The sequence below is a fragment of the Sander lucioperca genome, chromosome 17 (assembly GCF_008315115.2).
Source record: "Sander lucioperca isolate FBNREF2018 chromosome 17, SLUC_FBN_1.2, whole genome shotgun sequence".
Classification (NCBI taxonomy): Eukaryota; Metazoa; Chordata; class Actinopteri; order Perciformes; family Percidae; genus Sander; species Sander lucioperca.
In genome coordinates, this window is record NC_050189.1 from 22,637,369 (window position 1) to 22,658,535 (window position 21,167).

Sequence of the window (21,167 nt, forward strand, 5' to 3'; positions counted from 1 at the left end):
CACGGGGAAAAAACTGTCTAATCGCCACATAAAACAACATGACCTGCATGTGTCCATCCTGGGTTTACAATTGCTCATCTTTGTGCAGTAACATTGCCTGACTGTACAAAACACTACTAACACATGCATATGTATCAGCGCACGCTTGTAGGTCATCAAAGGCGTTGTATGGACCCTCGCCCAGCTCCCCTGACTGCTTATACGAAATACGTCCTTGAGTGTCAGAGGAGGTGAATACCTGCACTTCTGGAATATTTACCAGACATTGATTTGGCAGTTCCAACCATTATCAAAGGGATCCCAAATAAGGTACAATGAGGTAAAGTAACAGGCTTTGTGGACAGAAACTGACAAAGATTTTTTTTTACCTCATCCTGAATGTACAAAAGAATGATTAAAAATGAAACATTTATTTGCTTACCAATGGGCTGTGAGAAAACCCATTTCTTGTGAATAAGGGATTTCATAAAGTTTGGATTTACAGAATCTCCTGCTGCCACAAATGTGAAAGCAAATTCATAGCATCCCCATAAATGACATGCCCATCAACTCACCCTCCCACATTATGCTTTGACAACTCTTCAACTCTGAAAAGCACTCAAAGGTCATTTCTATCCTGCAACATAAAAGGCTCACTCCAATAAAAGTAATTTAATGATTATTTGCAAAAGAGTTGACACACGTCATTGTAGCCGCCAAACAAGTGGTGAGTCATAGACAGTTAATGGTCAGCTCAACAAGCAGAGTTTAACACAAATGGAATGCCATTTCTTGATTATTGCTGGTGTCATGCAAGCTCAATTTAGTGCTGACCTGCATGTCAAAACATGTCCTCAATTAAAGGGCCGCCCTGCGGTGAGTCTGTGAGAGGTTGAGCTGAGTTGAGTCGATTAGGTGGGCTACTGTATGCCTGCAAGGACAAAATGTGGTGTGGAATGTAACTAAGTACATTTACTCAAGTACTGTACTTAAGTACAACTTTGAGGTACTTGTACTTTACTTGAGTCTTTTCATGCCACTTTCTACTTCTACTCCACTACATTTCAGAGAGAAATATTGTACGTTTTACTCCACTACATTCATCTGACAGCTTTAGTTACTTTCCAAATTATTTTTTTTTGCACACAAAACACATGTAGTTTATCAAATACAATGTTTTATTATAAATTAAACTACCCAACAATATACAGGTCTGCAAGTCCAGCTGGAACGATTAGCTGATTAAACACTTAGTTGATTGACAGAACTGTTTGGATCATTTCCAGTTTCTAAAATGTGAAGCTTTTTCTGTAATGACTACTTTTACTTTTAATACTTTAAGTACATTTTCCTGATGATATGTGCATACTTTTACTTAAGTAACATTTTCAATGCAGGACTTGTTACAGGACTGTAGCAGAGTATTTTTCCAGTGCGGTATTGGTACTTTTACTTGAGTAAAGGATCTGAATACTTCTTCCGCCACTGGGTTTAAATGATAAGGGCCAAAACAAATCTCGACAAATTGCGTTAAATTACTGGCAAGTAAAAACAGATCTATACACGGCTGTGAAAAACACCATTCACACTCCTCTGGCCTACCCAAAGAAAAAAGCTCATCCCTGTCAAGAAGAGACCACAACCTGTGGATGAGAAGGCATCTGGAAATGGCAGCATGGCTTGTTTTCTATGTTTGAGGAGCAGCTACTGACCTTTACGACTAAGAGCTATAACATGTTGTCTGCTACATCTGGGCTTTGTGCCTGGCAGTCACTAGGCTATGGAAATATTTGTAGCTGTCTCTGCAGGGAGAGAACCCAGGGGAGCATTTATAAGGCCTACCATCAAGCCTTTACCTCCATTCAATTCCCATCTCTGTGTTGGATTCCTCAGTGTGGCTTTGTGGTCGTTTCTTAGCCTGTAATCTTGTCCCCCCCACAAAACATCTTGAGTATTGCCATGGGGATGCTTTTGTTTTAAAAGTAACACATTACTTATCATCAAACATGATGACAAACAGGAACCTTCGCACACAATAATCCTGTACCCACACTGGCTGATATACTGAATATAATCATAAAGTAAACTACCACTAATTAAAGTGAAATCAAATGAAATGCGAGACTGAGTAACACATTTTTTCACTTTAAAATGAAAATATAATCATTACAATTTGGACAGCATAGATTTTTTCCCGCAATATAGTCAAAATGAAACTTAATATCATGATCAAGAACCTTCAATTGCTTGAACAATGGTATTAATCATACAATCTATTTATTCCCTTACCTCTTCTGTGTAAATTGAAAAAGTGTATAGCAAACAGCAATATGAGTAATCTTTCTCTAAGTGACTAATAATTGATATAATAGATAATAAGTTTTTTTTTACTCAAAGGCAACATTTCCTTTATGTTGTATATATATATATATATATATATATATATATATATATATATATATATATATATATTGGAATTGTGAAGTAACCTATTGCAATTTGTAGATAAAGAAACACTTAATCCATCAAATAACTTGACAGAAAGTATCCAAGAAAGTTTTGGTATCCATTTATTTTAGCTTTATGCTTTTACTTTGCAAACAACATTCACTGTGATTAAGAAACTTGCAGTATTTAGGATGTAAGGCATAACATATCCACAACTCAAATGAAGAAAAATTGTTTATCTTCACTTAATTTATTTTTTCATGAGTCATGAGTCTGCCTAAGCAACACAACGCAAGCTATCATGGCAGGTGGAAAACATTTTGTCTCACATGTGCCCCTTCAGTACCTGTTTTGACACTCCCAGAAGCATTTCATTGAGTGTTCTTTTAGCAAAAGGTTCACATTCAAGATCTGAGCTATCCAAAATGTATTTTTTTTTTTTTTTAACATTCAGCTCCAAATACAGATCTGTATCTCCAATACGTGGGAGGATCTTATCTAACCTTTCCTGCCTCATGAAAAATTCAGCATCCTGGCCACCAATCTCTGCCGTCTCAGGATGTTATGTCCGATACAGAGGCAGAGGTGCTGGGGAGAGAGGAGGAAATTGCTTTTGACTCCAGCACTGTATGATCAGTATTATCACCGCAATGGAACTCATTCAGCCACATATTCTATAGCGCCTTTTGCTGTGCGCATTCAAAGCAGTCAGATCTCATTCCAGCCGCGTTGCTCCGGATGTGTTTGTGTGTGTGTGTGTGTGTGTGTGTGTGTGTGTGTGTGTGTGTGTGTGTGTGTGTGTGTGTGTGTGTGTGTGTGTGTGTGTGTTTGTGTGTGTTTTGTGTGTGTGTAAGGCCTTGGGTTTGTGATAGGGGTGGCAGGTTACGCAACAAGGGGGAGGCAGTGGTGGGACGAAGAGGAGTTGAGAGGCAAACTGTGGCATGACAGCTCTCCGAACATAGAGGGAAGGTCTAGTGCGGGTGAGTGACAGAGATTTCGAAATAAAGCTTCCTGTCAGTCTCTAGCAAGTGTTGCCCTCCATCTCTACCAACCCGCAGGACCTTTTATCCCTGAGGGGCCTGGTAGACAGGACAGAGGAGATCCTAAATATCACACAGCTCCTCAACATTAGATAAGCCATACATCTGCTTTGTAAATAGACACAGGCTTCTCTCCATAGCGTTTTCGTCAATCTCACTCTCTCTCGCAGACAGAATTATTAGAAATCTATATTCTCATTTAGGTTTTGACTTCTGCAGACAGGACAGAGATGGTTACCTGACAGAAAAAAAGCTCCTGGACAGGTTTGGATTTGTCATTCAATGTTACATGGACTGCAGGCTACAAGAATCCACCAGAGAATCGTCTCCAGCATTAATGTGGGGTAGATGCGGGATAAAGGAGGTAGGCTACGATGGCTACTACTCTACAGTGGGTTTAAATTTGAGCCTGAGGCATGAACAACCCATGCAACCCTGCCAGCCACCAACTGTATGTTTGTTTGGCTTCGCACACAAGCGTGAACAACACCATCAGTTGCACAATCTCACTGTAATGCCTCAGCGCATTAGAGGAGAAGTCACACTGCTTTTATTTCCACCCCTACCTCTGCCGGGCAGGGGGAAAACCCATGTCAGCAAGCACCACCTGCTGAGCCAGGCGACATGGAGCAGACGAGCCAAGGCACCTGGCCAGAGGCTTGCCAGCAGGGGGGGCCTGGCCTGGCCGAGGTAGTCTCTCTGGCTGGATGTCCACCTGGGCGATAAGCACCACAGACCCCACTCACCCCCCGAGGGCTCACAGCAGGACATAGATACAGAGTCGCTGCTGCTCTTCTCAGATAGTATTACACGTTTAAACTATCCTAGTCAATGTTTGGCTTGAGAAGACCTTTTTTTTTAATTCAAGCAAAATCAGAAAGTAGAGATAAGAATGTGAGGGAAAAAACTCTTTCCCTCTAAATGGGATGCTGCAGTATTGTCAAAACAAGGCAGGGGCCATGCACTGTGTTTTCTCAGTTGTTCTTGAATCTTTTGGCTTGAGGTGATCCCAATTTCCCCCGAAAAATGACCTCTTGCTGGCATTTGCCGGCACTAACCTGTGACTTTGACCTGCTTTACAGATGAAGCCGCAAAGGACCCAGGATCAGATCTTCTCCCTCTTTTTCTAAACAGCCCTGTAGAATGGAAACAATCAAAAACTCAGTCAATAATTTAGCAGTATATTCATGTTCACTGGAAGTGGCCAATTACATTTGTTATGCAGTGTTTCAATCAATATCAGCTTAAAAGTTGCCCAAAATTATTTGAATCAGTGACCATTCATGCACATCAGTGTGTGACATTTAGAGTGTGATAAGCAAAATACCAGTTGGCCATAGCTGCATTTATTATGTAAATGTGAGATGTGGAAATCAGTGATTAAAACATTATTTCAAAAGACATTTCTAAATTACAACCTCTCTTTTGTGTCCGTGTTAGCGCAGCAAACTATTTATTACCTGCCCCTAGGAAGTCAGTGAATGTAGCAATGAATGTATGTATGTTGGTTGCCATGGTTTCTTGTTCTGATGTGTGCTGTGAGTTGTGATCTACATTTGAGAGCGGACTTTGTAGTGATGTGGGGGCACTGTAATAGAAGAAAAGCAATTGTGATGCATGTTTACAAGGAGAGAAGGAATAGCTTTAGACTTCAGACCGGAGTTAAGTTGAATCTGTACAGATATATATATATATATATATATATATATATATATATATATATATATATATATATATATGTATTCATGTTTTGTTTTAATGGTGTTTGTGTAATCTGTTTTTATTGACAGAGAGCACCTTGTCCTTGCAGCTATTATATCCAAAAAGCCTAACAGCACTGACTGTAATCAATACCTGCCGAGCTAAAGTGGCCCAAACCATATAGTGTCCTCACTGTGAAGCACAGACAGATAAATAATCTGAAGGAAATCAAGATAATGACTTCCATTTACTCAATAAGCAGATATTAATTATCTGTCCGACAGATTAGGGGGCCAGAATTATTGAGAGCCTTGAGATAAATGGCTTTCTGATCAAGATATAATGAAAACCTTTTTAGGCCCTCTAACCAAGCACTCATGAATTTACATATTAATTCCTGCCCTTGTTTTGGCAATTACCGGAGATTTTCAACGCCACACCCTAGCAGCCTAACAGCACCACAGTGTTTTGTTTTCTTCTGGGAGTTTGATGTTATCACAAACATGGTGTCTCCACTAGCCCCCTCCCCACCGCCACCCTCTGTGGAAAAGTAATGAAATGATGAATTTGTGAAACAACCGCAGGGTGACTATGATGAATTTTGTGGTATCTCTCAGACTAATAGCTCTGTCAACAGGAACAACTCTCTATGGACGCGCACAAATAGGCGAAGCAATCATGATATTTGTGGTTTAATGCACAAAATATGAGCAGCGGTAGCTTAAATTGAGGCTGCAAATATCTCTCCGATGAGAGAGGTTAATCCAGCATTGATTACTGAGGCCACCGTGTTTTTTTTCCACAAACACTAAAAATGCTGCCTCCGTCCCTGACTCTGTGTGTCTCTCTTCAGAAGCGTATTTGCCAGAGGGGCGAGCTGATTTGTGGCGGGCTATCATGCATTTGGCTGTAGTCCAGTCATTTAACCTGCCAATAGCAGCATGGTCGCTCATGAGAGCAAACATTGCCCTGCAGCCTAGCTGAGCCGGCGGCAGAGAAGAAGTCTGGTTAGGCTACCACAAGGCCAAGGAAACCTTATCTAAGAACTGCCAAGGCATTCCTCGAGTTGGCAAAGTGTCGGTGGGCACTATGTTCGCAAGCACTACTCCTGGCTATGAGGGGAGGCTCACTGAGGGATTCCTCAGTGAAGCAACAGAAACTCAGACAAACACAGGTCGCTTACATGATTATTAATATTTAAACCTGGGTGGTGGGTAAGGGTCCTCTCATCTACAGTACAGATACAGTGTGTGGGTGGGAGCAACCTTTTTAACATTTTCCAGTAGCTGCCATCAGTTACAGTACATCATCGCTATGAGATTCTCTGATAAAAATAGTAATATCACATTGAAGACATGAGCTGTATTATCGAGCTATTATTGTTACTGCTGTTCATATTATTGTCACTGCTGTTCACTGCATTTGACCTTTATCAGGGTTGTCTCAATACAGTACATTCAGTTCTCCGGCCAACAGTAATTCAATGTCATCTATCCGCTGCTGCTTATCTCGTCTTTCATACCAAAAGTGCAACTTCAACACTACAGAGCAAGGACATTATTTCCAATGGAGGCACCAGCGGCGCACACTATGGCTTCCACCAGATTTTGCAGCCGAATTTCAACTAAACTAAAATTACATTCTGACCCCAAATATGTTGACCTCAACAACACATGGCCAATGAGATTATGGCATTGATTATTGGTGGCAGTTATGACAGCAAAAGTTTCACTGTAGGGAAGGATGGAGGAGAAGATCATTTTTAACTGGCACAACAAAGTTATAGTTATGATTTTTCTTTTTACAGTTTAAAGAGTTTGGTCTTACATATGAATAATAGTGTAACACTATTCTTAACTTTGAGCAACATTGTCTTCTAATTATGTTAATCATTTCTCATCAGGTACAGAAGATTAAAACAGACTCAGGTGTGTTCAATAGGAATATATATATATATATATCAAACAGTTTTTTAGAGTCCAGAGTTACATCTTCAAATGAAATGAGGCAAATCCTTAATCGAAGTTTTCACTTTTCACAATTTTGCAAAATTCTTCTTTCAGACTAGTAGAAAGAAAACATCCAAAATACACCTTTAGGTGTTTATTTCCCTACACTTTATCTATTTGCATCTGTACATTTCTCCCAAATTCACCAAAAGTTAGCATTAGATAATCCCATAAATAATGCCTTATTTACATATTTGCAAAATGTATGGAATATTACAATACATTTACGGATTTCTCAAAATGAGTTTTGTCTCATACTCTGAGCCAAAAACCTCCACTTCAGTAGTAGCGCTTACATGCACAAAACTTTCCAGTTTCAATCCTAACCATACTGTGAAGGTTTTTAGGGGTTTGTTCATAAATCATTTATAGCCGGATATATAGCACAATTTATTCCTAAAAACGTGGTGAAAATGGATTTTCTATGGCTGTTGACAGTATGAAACCTGACTGTAATATGTCCACAAAATGAAACACCTGGCTTTATCCAATGTTCAGATTTCTGTTCTGGAATTGTACGCAAATTGGCACATATTTAATAAGATAATGCCTCAATTTAGCCTGGTCACAAAGAATTTCGTGAAATGATCACGAATTGTTAACAGCGCATTACGTGGTGGTAGCATGCAACGTGTGAAAAATCTGTGTGGCCACCACGGAAAACAATGCCAATGTAAAGTCAATGAGAAGATGACGTAGCATTAAGAGTGACTACGGTAGCAAGTACTATGTAAGGCCGAAATTCTGCGTAAGGAGGTTGGTTGGGGTGGTGGATGGGTCAAACACAAGACTTTCACCCAGGAGACCGGGGTTCGTGTCTCGCATGTCAAGTTTCCTAAAGTCGCTTTCTTCTTTTCCGTCCCGTTCTTCCCGCGTGTCACGGAACCGTAAGCCCACCCACGACCTTTTCCTGATCCCAACCATCCCGTTCTTCCCGCGTCAAGCCCACCCATGACCTTTTCCTTAACTTAAGGGGCCGTGTTTATTTAAAGGAATTCTTTCGTGGGCCCATCACGGAATTTTCGGTGATCCGTGTTCATTTCACGGAATTCTTCCGTGGGCCCATCACGGGATGTTTTGCGATTCGGTGATACTGCCACAGATTTTGAGTTAAGGGGCCGTGTTCATTTCATAGAATTCTATGAAATCAGGTTGCTCATTTACATATTGAAACATAAAATTTTAGAAAACGTGTAATACAAAAGATAATTGTCTTGATGTAAGTTATCAACTGGGCAAGTTTAATGGTGATTTCTATTAGTAAAATGCTTACCCTATTTACCTGTTTATTTGTTTACACACATTATGCTTTTCTGTATTTTCTGTCATAAATAGCTTATATTTAAATGACTTGCCACAATCGTCTCTGGGAGCAAGTTTTCAGATGTTCGCAGACAATATATATGTTGAATATATATATATATATATATATATATACACACACACACATACATACATACTGTATAGGGTGAATACAGGTGCAGCAGCCATGGGCAGTATGAGAAAATAAAGTGTTTTTGAACATTAAAGCATGTAAACATTATGTAGAAACACAAAATACATTTATGAACCTGAAAATGCTATATAATAGTTCCCTTTTAAATGCTTAGTCAATTATCTGAACAGTTGCTTATTCATTTTCTGTTGACTATTCGATTAATGAGGTGAGAGTTTAAATAAACTAATATTCCATGCATAGAGAAACATCAAACACCATTCCAATAGTAACAAATGCACTAGATATTTTTTAAGTCAAGTATAGCATAATTTAGAAAACAATAGAAAAAAGGAATCAAATATAAGAATCACTGTAATTCAGAGTTGCACGTATACGTATATGACTTAGATTTAGGCACACAGGATTGATGTTGTTGTTTGCATACATCTTCCAATACCTCATACTGTATATATATCAATATTATCCTATTGGCATGTTAATAAATGAAGCTATACTCGCCTGCCCCTTCTTGTATCAATCTAATATGAAACTTTAACGGTTTTAAAGAAGGGTGCAAATGTGTCCCTAGTTTAAATATGAATATAAGCCCTGCATGTATCAACACATTTACACACGCACATTTTTGCAGCTGAGGAACAACAAAACAAAGAAACTCCACTTAAGATGCTTTTAACAGCTAACTTGCTTAACTTGGTACAGCATCATCATCATGCATTACACACACACTGTTTCGTTGCCTACGTGTTTGTTCCGGGGGGAGCATGTTTGCACACATGGAAGAAAAGGACCAGCTGTTGAAGTTGTGTTTTTTTTCTCTATTTTATTATATCATGTGTGTGTGTGTGTGTGTGTGTGTGTGCGTGCGTGCGTGCGTGCGTGCGTGCGTGCGTGCGTGCGTGCGTGCATGCGTACGTGCGTGCGTGCGTGTTGTTAGCTTGCCCGGTAACCAAGGCCCTACCTCGGCAGAGTGCGCATCTGACCACATACCAATCAGTTGCCTGGATAATGAGTATAATTGATTGGAGCCTCATTCAGATTCTGTGGAATAGAGCATGCAAATTGTCCTTGCCAAGTCATAATGAGGGCCCTCTTTAATGGCACAATCAAAAATTTCACTTCTAATTTTGCAAACTGAAGCGAGTGCTCTGTGTTGATTGCATGGTCGGATGCCAGCGTCAACACCATGTAAATAGATAGGTTGGTGGTTTATCTCCATTTAGTGAGAAAATAAGCCACAGCGTATAGACCCACTGATGCAAGCTGAAGACAGAGTGCTCATAATCCATACTTTATTCTTTTTGTATTATTATTGTGCCATTGATTGGTTCTGACACTGGCTGCAAGAGAAGTTAATGTTTGTGCTCCATTGAGGACTACTGCTGAGACCCTCCATCATCTTACAATGTCAATATCATGAGCGCTTGATGCTGCATTATCCTCAAAGAAATATTCACGGTGGAACCTGGCAACGGAGCACACATCATTTTAATGGGGAGCCCTTTATTCAGCCACAGTTAGGCTATAAACGCTTGCATTTTTCGTGTTTGCATTTCAAAATGAAATCTATACAATATTAATAAAGTCCGTTTGGGAGAATGTGGAAAATAGTTCCTTTTAAGTTATTGATATAATTTTGTCTTTGACAAACTTTTGTAAACTGAGCGTCACAGTGTCTTTAATAGTTCTGTCATTCCTGGACTAATGAATGAAATAACAAATGGAAGAGGATTTGGTTGTCTTGGGCTCTTCATCAGAGGAAGGTTAATTTCCATTCAATATGCTAAACTGCTTAGAACCCAGGACTTTATCCAAGCACTAGCCTTCTGGCAGCAAACACACTGGTCTGCCCTGCGACCCCTTGGCCCATCCTTAATCCTTCAGGAACCCGTGGTCAATATTTTAAGATTGATTCACCTCTCCAGTCAAATAAACTATTAAATCCATTAGCGAGACGGCTCAGGCTTACTTTACATTTTGATTACAATCAATTACTATCTCTGATGCAGATCTGATTCTGTGGTTCCGTCCAAATGTTAAAATGTTTGACTGTGCAGACTAGAACAGCAGGTTTACAAAGTGGGAATTCAGTCACTGATTTAAGGTACTATTTAAGGGCCTTGAAATTCTGTGCATTTATGGTTTTGCTCAGAGACCCTAGGCGCTGATCATTATCTTGTTGGCAATGGCTTTGGAAAATGAAATCCCAAGGGCTCTAATGACAATGATTTATAGGTGGGTGTAGTACCATATTTATCATGGATTATTTACAGAGATTTGCTATGATGAGTGTGGATGATGTGCGGTGAGTGGAGACGTGGCACATGAATCAGTCTGAGCTGGATACAGAGCCTGGCTCTGCCACCAAGGACAAAAAGAGAGCATAATTACAAACACCACAGGAGAGGGTCGAATCTCAATGTGGAAAAAAGATACTTCCAACTACACCTGTCAGTATAAATATTTCATATAACTACCCAAATACAATCTATTATTTAAAGTTGCTCTAATCAATACTTGTATTTTAAGAAAGGTTCGGATAACTGTGTGTAATGTGAAAGAGGGCGCTTGTAGTGAAAACTCACACACACTTATCACCCAACTCATTTCTATGAAGCGTTTCAGCGTTTTTCAGCTCATTGTTTTGGGTTCATTGCAAAATGTGTTACTTCACATTTCTTGATTCAGCTTGTTTAAATACAGGGCTAAGAATGAAAGTGTGATATTTATTAAATTCTTTTTTATAAACAGTCATAATCACGACCCAAACAAAGTCTAAGAAGAACACTTTAAATAACTGATAAACTATGTGGAGTAGCGTTTTGCTAGAGTGAGATACTTAAACACATTATATATTGATGACATACAAACATCACTTTCTAACAATAGGAGCAGTTTCATGCTCACATCATATTAGTGTGGGAAAGAATGTGAATCATGATGACTGTACTAAGAAGGTGCTTTGTAACACTAAATTGATGACAGTTGATAGAACGTCAGTAATAGCTTTTAGGGGTCCTGTGGTGTATCAGAGCTAATGGACTAATGAATCAATAGGGAAACACTTAAAGGATATTGTATGCACAAAACATTGCCACTAAGAACAGAGGTCCTACTGATGTACGTAATTCTCAGTGAGTGACAGGCTAAATCATGCAACCCTGAGTAGGCAATGAATAAAATACTTATGGTTGACAAGTGATTGTCGACATTGATTAAAGTTGCACTTTTAATTACAGTGACTGATGAATTGTACTGATATTTTTTGCCCCTAAAATATGTTGCACCACCCATATGTTTGTGTTTAAAGTCCTTTCTTTAAGTTCTTAGTAGCTACAAGTTAGTTTCAAACTAGTTATTAACTAAATCAGGTTGCCCTATTTAAACTTAAGAAATGCTTTGGCTTTTGTAATGTGTAAATCAGTTGCTAGGAAACATCTCTAGTGGCATCCAATCAAAAGCAATCAACTATTAACAGCAAGTCACTGTAGCATGACTAGCATAATTTCAAAAAAATAGTTTTCAGGGGGCAAATGATATATTAAACTCTGCATCTGCATACCGTTGTTGTAAATGTATGTATTACTTATTTAAATATGCAGTACAGTGTGTTTTAGTTGGTAGTATTAGAGTGAGAGGGAAATATCAAAATTCGCTAACCTAAGATAGCGGACATTATACTGTTTAGTTCATGTTCATGTTTAGTTGGTCATTTAGTCTAACACTAAAGACATAATGTTTAGTAATTTCAGGTATGTTGTGTTTTTTGTGTGAAATTGAAAAGTCATTTTCATAGTTTATATCGTTATTAAACAGCATTTTAAGCTAGCAGTCAAGCTAGCTAGTTCAGTTAGCTACGCACATACAACTGGCAGTAATTTGGTGAAAATTGGTGTTAACAATGAGAACTTAGTTATGACTATGTAAATCTAGTTTGCGTGGCGCAGCCTGTTTTAATTTAAATCTTCACTTGGTAAACATGTTACAACGAGGCTAAATTTCATAAAGTGACACATCTTGTGGGCTTAAATGACATAAATGCAAAGAAATTATATTTACTGTAGCACTTGTAGGTATGTTACTGCATCTTAATCTTTGAATTTTTTCTTAAAATAGCACCATAAGCTGTCTTCAGTCACACACGTGTCTGTCTCCTGTATATTCTGGGTGATAGAATTTTTGGTAATCCTTTTGGATTAAAAAGACTTCTTCTAATACCTGGGGATGCAAGTCAACCACACTTAGTAGGTAGTGCATGTAAGCCTGTGTTGCTGCATGAAGAGGAGGGAAACAGTGTTCGTGATGAAGACACAGAGAGGGAGAGATAGAAAGAGGGAATGAAAGAGGAGGATAGAGAGGGAGAAAAAGAGCTTTAATGCTGGTGTCCCTTTTAGACTTGCTTTTAATTCCACTGCAGGAATATCAGCAATATTTAACTGGAAATGTCACAGAATGTCAAGTCGGAAAATGTCACTGGGGAAGGACTGGAGGGTGACCTCAAACATCCCCTTTAAGATGAAATAAATACGGCTCTGTGGTATTGTAAAGACAGATTTTTTTCAGGGCATGATTTCTCCATTTTACGGAGGCTATTCATTTTCACAGCAACAGAGGGGCGAAAAGGCAGAAGACAGGCCAGGGAGAGATAAATTAACTCATCAATCGTGGTGAGTGGGGACACGGGAATGGCTGATGTCCACCCTGTCATTTCCACCATCCGTTGGGTAATTGTTGACTTGCAGCATCGCCTCCCTGTCGGCTCTAGCCTCCTATATGTGATTATTCCTGCAAATACTAAAAGGAGTGGTTACCGTTTCCGAAATGATGTATTGGTCAAACATTTACATATGAAAGCATACATTAGGTGAGTCACTCTCTTGATGAAGCATTCACTCTAGCTTCACTCCAAAGTCAAAGCAGTTTCATGAGGAGAATAAGTTGGCTGGTATCCTATACTTCAACCTTCACGGCACAGCTCAGGTTCTATAAATAGTTAAAAGATAGTGATTCGTTAATCTCGACCTTGTAGACTATAAAAGAGGCACATTATGACAGTGCAACTGGAGACGTTTGCGCCACTGTGGGAAAGCAGGGTTACCTAACACTCTAACAAGCTCCACCCAGCGACGTACTTTTACTTTAGCCATGACAAAGCAAAGACGTGATGCATGTCTGTGCTCCTGCCACCTCCTGCTTGGACATTTTTTATATAAAACACACTTCCCATAGACTGCTGAACAGTGTAGTGTTAAGAAATTTGTTTCAACACTTAACCAATAATGCAACAGAGGACTATAAACAGCCATTGGTCTTGATGAGCCGGAAACCTACACTAGGCAGCATTGTGAGGTATCTTGCTGTACCAAAGCATAGAATACAGGGAAACATAAAGTGACTGTTATCCAAAATCAATAAAGCTGGAGACAGAGAAAATATTACAGGAACAGTAAGTGAACAGGGGGCACAGTTCAGCAAAAAGGCACAGGGATTTTTTAGTCTATTTCTTTCAAGCTGCACCAGAGAACATTTTCTAAGGGCAGAAATGATCCATATATGCCCTACCAACACATTAGCCATGAGTGCTAGGTGTCAGATTAGATACGCATTCGCTTTGCTGCAGTGCATCAGAACATCTCTTTCCCCTTCCCTCTACGTCTCTCCGCTACATCTCCCCTTAGATATCTACCTCAGTGCTTTTAACATTAAGGAAATTGATATTAACAAGATTGAGTCCATTCTCTGCTGAGTTTTATAGTTTCCAATAATGGAGCTAATGCGGATCATTACCAATGGAGGCAATCAAGTTATAATCTGGCCGGGCAAACACATCCAGCTGACCCCAACAAGAATAGCAATAGCTTATACATGAAGCTTGGCAGCAGCAAGATAACGTTTCAAAGGAGGATTCACCTTACAGACGTACATTAAGATGCTTTGGAACATGTTTTACTGGCTGATTATTTAAAAGAAGAAAGACTTAAGAACACAAACGTCTAATAAAGTAACACTGACCTAACGATTCAATGTTGCCTTCCACATTACTTGAAATATGTGCATGAACTTACGTTATGTTGCACATACGTACCTTGGTTCCCAGAAGTCACTAACGCTTTGGTACACAATTTGAATTCAGTTTCTTGACTTCTTAACACACCCAACTACACCTATCAGTGATACAGGGTGTGTTCAGAGGTGAATAAACACTTGAACATTTCAACCAGATTGGGCAATGCCTGGCATTTATTGTATAATATCACTGTATATGATTCCAAGATAATTTATGCATTGACATTAACAGGCTTTGTTGCAACTTTAGTTGAGGAAACTAATCAGAGTCTTGTAGATAGGATTAGGAATCACCTTAGCTACCTACCTAGTGACATTCATGAACAATAGCAATACAGAAATTGTCACAAGCATAAATGAGATTGACACCGCTATTGTTTCTAGAAACTGACCGTTACTGCAGCATCTGTGTTGACTGGAAATTATGTAGGCCGGACGGATACAATCACTTGCTACTGATAGGTTAGGGCAAAACAAAACAAACTTACTACTCCCTGCCTCTACCCTAGAAGCTAACATGAAAGCAATTTAGTTTTATTACCAAGATAAAGACTAGTGTTGTTAGGGAAACAATTAATTTTTTTGTGCAACTAAAGGTACTCTCTATGATTAAAAATTACAACACAAGTTTTCTTAAAACTTTTTCACTCATACTAAGTGAGGCTTTTCCATTAGACATTTTTCATCTTTGATATCTATGATTTTCAAACTTCTTAAGAGGGGTTGAGAATTGAAATAAACTACATTATCACTTCTCTATACTTACCTTAATCAATATACTGTACCTTTTGAACAAATTCTACACACCTTATCAAAAAATACTGATAAGGGAAAGACTTAATTAAACTGTCGGCCTTAGATTGAAAGCCTTCGCTTCACCTAAGGTCCCCAATTCAAATAAAAATCAAGTTTAGGGGGACAAAAGATTTTACGGCAGCAAAAATCCTAAGTGGCTCACCAAGGGTCAGGCCATATATAAGGTGACACACAAAAGATGTGTGTGTGTGTGTGTGTGTGTGTGTGTGTGTGTGTGTGTGTGTGTTTTCTTCCCTTCCTGCACTATTGGCAGGTAATTATATTAAAGGTGCATTATTTCAAGGTCCCAGTCCTTTAAATGTGATAAAGTGCAATCTGCTGTCTGTGGCAGCTAGCTGTGTGTCCTTTTCTGAGGTCAGCCTGCTCCTCTGCCTGTGTCTGCAGTAAGTCTCTGCATCTGTCCAGAAAGCTCATAGAATCAAAATCCAAAATATGCCTGAGATATCCCAGAGATTATAATTTCCCGCACATTAAAATGCCTAATAATTGCTCTTTTAAAAGCATTGTTCCCCAAAGCATTTTGTCAACAAGTAGGTGGTCTGGAGCAGCCATTGGGAAGCGTGGGATGTAAAGCTTTATGCAATCGGCAAACAAATGTGTTATGCAAAGCTCTTTTGATGAAGTTAGTCGGCACAAAGGCATACAGTGACTAGGACCTCGAAGCGAGGCAAATAATCAGTTGAACTTCAATACCTGATGAGTAGAGCTGCACTGCATTTTCACACTGTTCCCTATTGAAAGCCACCGACATCGAGTGGCCATAACCCACTTGGAACCCAATGATACTCATTCAGATAATATCTCTTACTACTTCAACCTCTCAAACCATGCAACTTAAAATACGGCAAAGCTTTTAGGTCGAGGGCAAGAAAACATTTATATTCTGTGACCCACCAGGAGTTTTCCATTATCTCAGTGTACTGCTTATAGTGCTGAATAATGTTATGAAGACATAAAGGGTTTTATAAATGAACCTGTTGGCCAGAGATTAAGGATTCAGGAATGCATTTTGATCCTAGTGGACTTCACTTCACCCCAGTTAAAGCATTTCAATTCTTGTTTACAGTGTTTTTAATGTGTTGTCATCAATCAGTCATGAATCCATTTATAAAATCCCCTTGACATCCTCATTATACTGGCACTTACGTACTTGGCCTCAAAAACCAGATACTGCATTGTGGTTCAGGGCTGAGTAATGTCAGGGCAGTGTTACATCACTTCCAGAGGAGGATGAAATGCCAGAGATGTTCCTGACCATGTGAACTCCATCCCAGTTCCCGTTTCCATCAGACCCTGTGTCCCCAGACTCAAGTGCTCCTACATGGGCCGAGAGAACAGGCATTAACCTTTGAGGATAGGATTTTTTCTATATATCTGTTTTCAAGACAACGGAAAAATAGGGCATCTGCTTCTATTGATTTTTCCAATGTCTGCTCTGAGTCAGTGGCCAAGTTTTGAGAGTTTCATATATCCTGGCTCCCTCTCAAAACTGCTCCACAGATCTGTTTTTCAATGCTGCAGGGTGTTATTAAGTGTTTTACTTGTATGAAATCACAACATGTACTTTAGGTTTGTCTTTTGTACCAAAGCCCATTATTGTCCTCCTTTTCTGACCAGATAAAACAGCAATTTTTCCATTTTGTCAGTTCAGTTTGAAGTTTTTGTTTAGCATTTATCATTGCACTAAAACTTACAATACTCTTATTATGCACAGCATTCATTTGAGTGACACCGCAGTAATTTCCTATTTAATGACTGCATTGTTCTCTTCTCTCTTCATGGACATTAACTTTTATTGTATAATAGCTTGGCTTTGACGCTACACTAAGTTTGCCTTTATGGTTGTTCATAAACACTGACCACAGATGCACATTATGACCGACATTTTTAAAGTGTTTAGTAAAACAAAGTCCTTGAAATTATCTATGATGGGGGTGTTTGGATCCACACACATCTCAGATATGTGAAACTAAAATCCTTGGGAATGGAATGGCTGTAATTATTAAAGTCGATGACAAAGGTGCAGGAGTTTATAACCATAGAAATGAGGTGCACAAACCTGATGTATATGCACTGAAAATGAATCGGCATATTTCAAAGTGGGAATTTTGCTGGAAATTTTCATGTATCTGCAAAAATAGCCACAAATCTTAAAGGAGAATTCCGGTCAATTTCAACACATAGCTCTGTCGTTTGGAAATTTGGAGTGCTGACAGTAGCAAAAAAAACGAAAACAATCGGTGCTGCCTAGACTGTGTTATCCCCCTGCTAGCGTTAGCACCCAACAGGCTTAAACAGGGCAAGTTTTAAACGTGTTTTAAGCCTCTAAACATGCTCTAAATGTCATTACAAAATGAATCATGAAATGTGATTCCTTCCGAGGGAACAAAGCGAATCTGACTGCAGTAGATGTGACAGAAAGGCATAAAATTGTGTTAATCCAGCCAGTGCACATACCTCTGTTTATTTCCTATTTTCCGGTCAAGTCCACAATAGTCGATTGTCGAACTCATACAATCCAATATTTTTTTTTGTATTTATTTATTTATAAAGGACAACACACATTAATCAACATTTCTGTAAATGTGCCAGTGTTAGCCAGCCGGCTAATTTTCAACTATAGTCCTTTGGCCAGATGATTTTAGACCAGAGCAGCAAGAAGCAGCAGTCAAATTTGCTGTGTTCCCTTGGAAGGAATCACTGCACATGGGTAGGCACTTGTAATGACATTTCGAGCATGTTTAGAGGCTTAAAACACGTTTAAAACTTGCCCTGTTTAAGCCTGTTGGGTGCTAACGCTAGCAGGGGGATAACACGGTGTAGGCAGCACCAATTGTTTTAGTTTTTCTTGCTACTGACAGCACTCCAAATTCACAAACAACAGAGCTAGTGTTGAAATTGACCGAAATTCTCCTTTAAACTTGGAAATACTACAGTAGTTTGAGAAAAGAATCACCATTAGACACTAAAGCGTTACAACCCCCTACACACGACAACCTCCTGTCATGTGAAATTCCATAACTGGCTCATGAGTTCAAATTATTGTTTCCAACCTAAAATTGGCTGTGTCGTAAAAAATGATGAGAAATTAGCTAGCTAGCTAGACATATCCAGGCAGGCTAGCAAAGGACACAGCTAGCCTCTCCAAAGTCCAACAATATGTCTACAAACACGTCTAAAGCTCACTAATTAGCATGTTGTAAAATGTGTGTACAGATTAAAGCTTAAATATGATAAAACATCGTAAATCTTGAGATTTCGAGGTGTTGGTAGGTGTATTTTTAAACTTTACACTGAGTCAGGCTAGCTGTTTCTCTCTGCTTCCTGTTTTTATGCTAAGCTAGTCTAATTGCCTTTTGGATTTACGGTAACTCTAGTAAAGACACACGAGTGTAGTATTCACCCTCTCATCTAACTCTCAGCAAGACGTTAAATGTATTAAAATTTCAGACTTCTATTAAGAATAAATAGTGATTGCTTAAAACATTGCTTTGCAGTTACTACTACAGTACAATGTTTATGTACTCTCCTTACTAAGCAGTAAAAAATGTACAACACTGACAACTCTTTGCTTTTTCTCCTGAGCATCAAGGCACCAAATAAATGCATGTAGTTTAAAATAAGCAACATAAGTCATGTCGTTAATTTAGTCTTTATTGTCATTATTGTTCACCAAAACGATTGGCTTCAAACTATTTGTTGTTGCTGCTTTGGTGGTATCCCTGTGAAGTCTGCCACCACTCAAATAAAAAAAAAAATCCGTCTACCTCCAATCTGCAATTCAAATGGGAAGAATATGCAGAATAGGCCAGATGGTGTGTCCCAGCCTGCTATTCCCCAGCCCTTCAGCAAGCCCTTTCTGTGACTATTCTTCTAAACCCCCTAAACTAAAAACTTGCCAAAAATTGAGAAATCTCATGATGAACCGATATTAACATTTATTGAATTAATTCATAGATAATAGATTAAGGTAAATGCCACATTTTATATCACATTTTCAGTGTCTTTTTGACTCTGTTAACATGAACATGCTGTGATGCAAAAATTGATATTTTCAAACATTTGCTCTTGATGTTGAGCCAATCAAAACAATAGGATTCGCATTTTCACCAGACCTCCGGAAATTCAAACATGTTGACTTGGCCCTTGTTTATTTGTTTGCATGTACTGTGCCAGTTCAGTCATAAGACACCCAGTCTTAAAGCACTGAATGCTTAAGCAACTTTCACCTGCCAACCTTTGGCTTTCATGGAAACAAAAAATAGGAGCAGAAAATTTACATTTGCATCTCTGCCAACCTGTCAAGTCAAACCCTTACCGACAAAATAAATGCTGTCAAGCCCTGACATGACGGGCGATTTTGCACGCACATGCCAAAGTGTGTCAGGAACTCATCTCCTTACCTGTCCTTCAACAACACTATGGGGTGCCATCTTGCTTTTACTCACTCTCGCTGATGAGAGGGGGACACAGTGCCGTTCCCCTCCCATTTTCCCCAAAATAGACCCCATGTCTCATGTCCTTCTTGGCAGCAGTGATCCTTCCTTGTCATGATACATTGTCAGAAAGCAAAGCAAAGTAGCCATTTGCCCAGGTATCAGCAATCCAAATTTGAAATACAAGTGAGACATGATCCCTCTAAATTTAGATCAAATCCCATTAAGCTTGCAAACATCAGTGACACACTGTTGGGAGGGTGTGGACTCTTAATGTTCATGCATTGCATTCGTTAGCAGCTACTGTGCATTTTCTTTGACAGTTGTCGTCCATTGTCAATCTGAATTACCTAACCCTAACCCTTTTGGTAAATGTCATGCAAGTGATATAATGTATGTATTGCTGATAGTGTTGCTTTTAGGTATAACTACATTCCTTGTTTGAGGGTGAGCTTGCTTTTACTTGTTATTATATTACATGTCATTTAGCTGATGCTTTTATCCAAAGCAACTTACAATTGCTATATATGTCAGAAGTCGCACGCCTCTAGAGCAACTAGGGGTTAAGTGTCTTGCTCAAGGACACATTGGTTGATGTATCGCAGTGGGATTCCAATCACCAATGGTACGTGTCATATCCACTGCGCCATCACCACCATGACTGTACTCTTTTTTTTTTAATTCAAAGACTGTGCAGAGTAGACCACATTAGCCTGAGACCAAGTTTATTTGACCTATAGGACGCTTTTCACACCTGCTTTGAAATTTTCACAGTGGACCTTAACAGCTCTTCATAAAGGGTGTTACTGTCATGCTGCTGGGGCATAGAAACAAGCTGTTAAAAAGCACTAGGATCACTAATATCAGTGGCATTCTCCAGAAACTAAAAGAAGCATTACCGCTGCGCAAAAATGTGCTTTGTATTCTCTGTAAGCTGTGATGTCCACTAATGTAAAAGCCCATAAAACAAAAGTCATAAAGCATTCTAGCCCCAGATTCTTGATTAAAAAGAGTAGATTAAGAGCCTACGTGGTTGCTCTGTAGACATAAGTCATACAGCTGTGGGAGCACTATAGGAAAATTTGCAGTCAGTTCTCCCATCCCTTTTCACATATAACATGGCACTCGGGGGCCTTCCTTGTACATATCATTGCTGCCCTCTACAGTTCTACACTCATTTGCTTCTTAATGAACATGACACAGTAAAATTAGTTGA

The 21,167-nt window shown here is 39.1% G+C and overlaps 1 long non-coding RNA gene across 1 annotated transcript in view; it reads right to left on the minus strand.

The window, feature by feature from the left end:
- Positions 1-2,908: 2,908 nt before the first annotated feature.
- The window catches only part of LOC116039872, a 93,755-nt gene continuing 75,496 nt past the window's right edge, over positions 2,909-21,167 (minus strand). The window contains exons 2-3 of the long non-coding RNA XR_004102531.2: positions 4,526-4,603; positions 2,909-3,015 (exon numbers count right to left, since the gene is read on the minus strand). This is a non-coding gene — a long non-coding RNA (uncharacterized LOC116039872). The remainder of the gene's footprint in view (positions 3,016-4,525; positions 4,604-21,167) is intronic.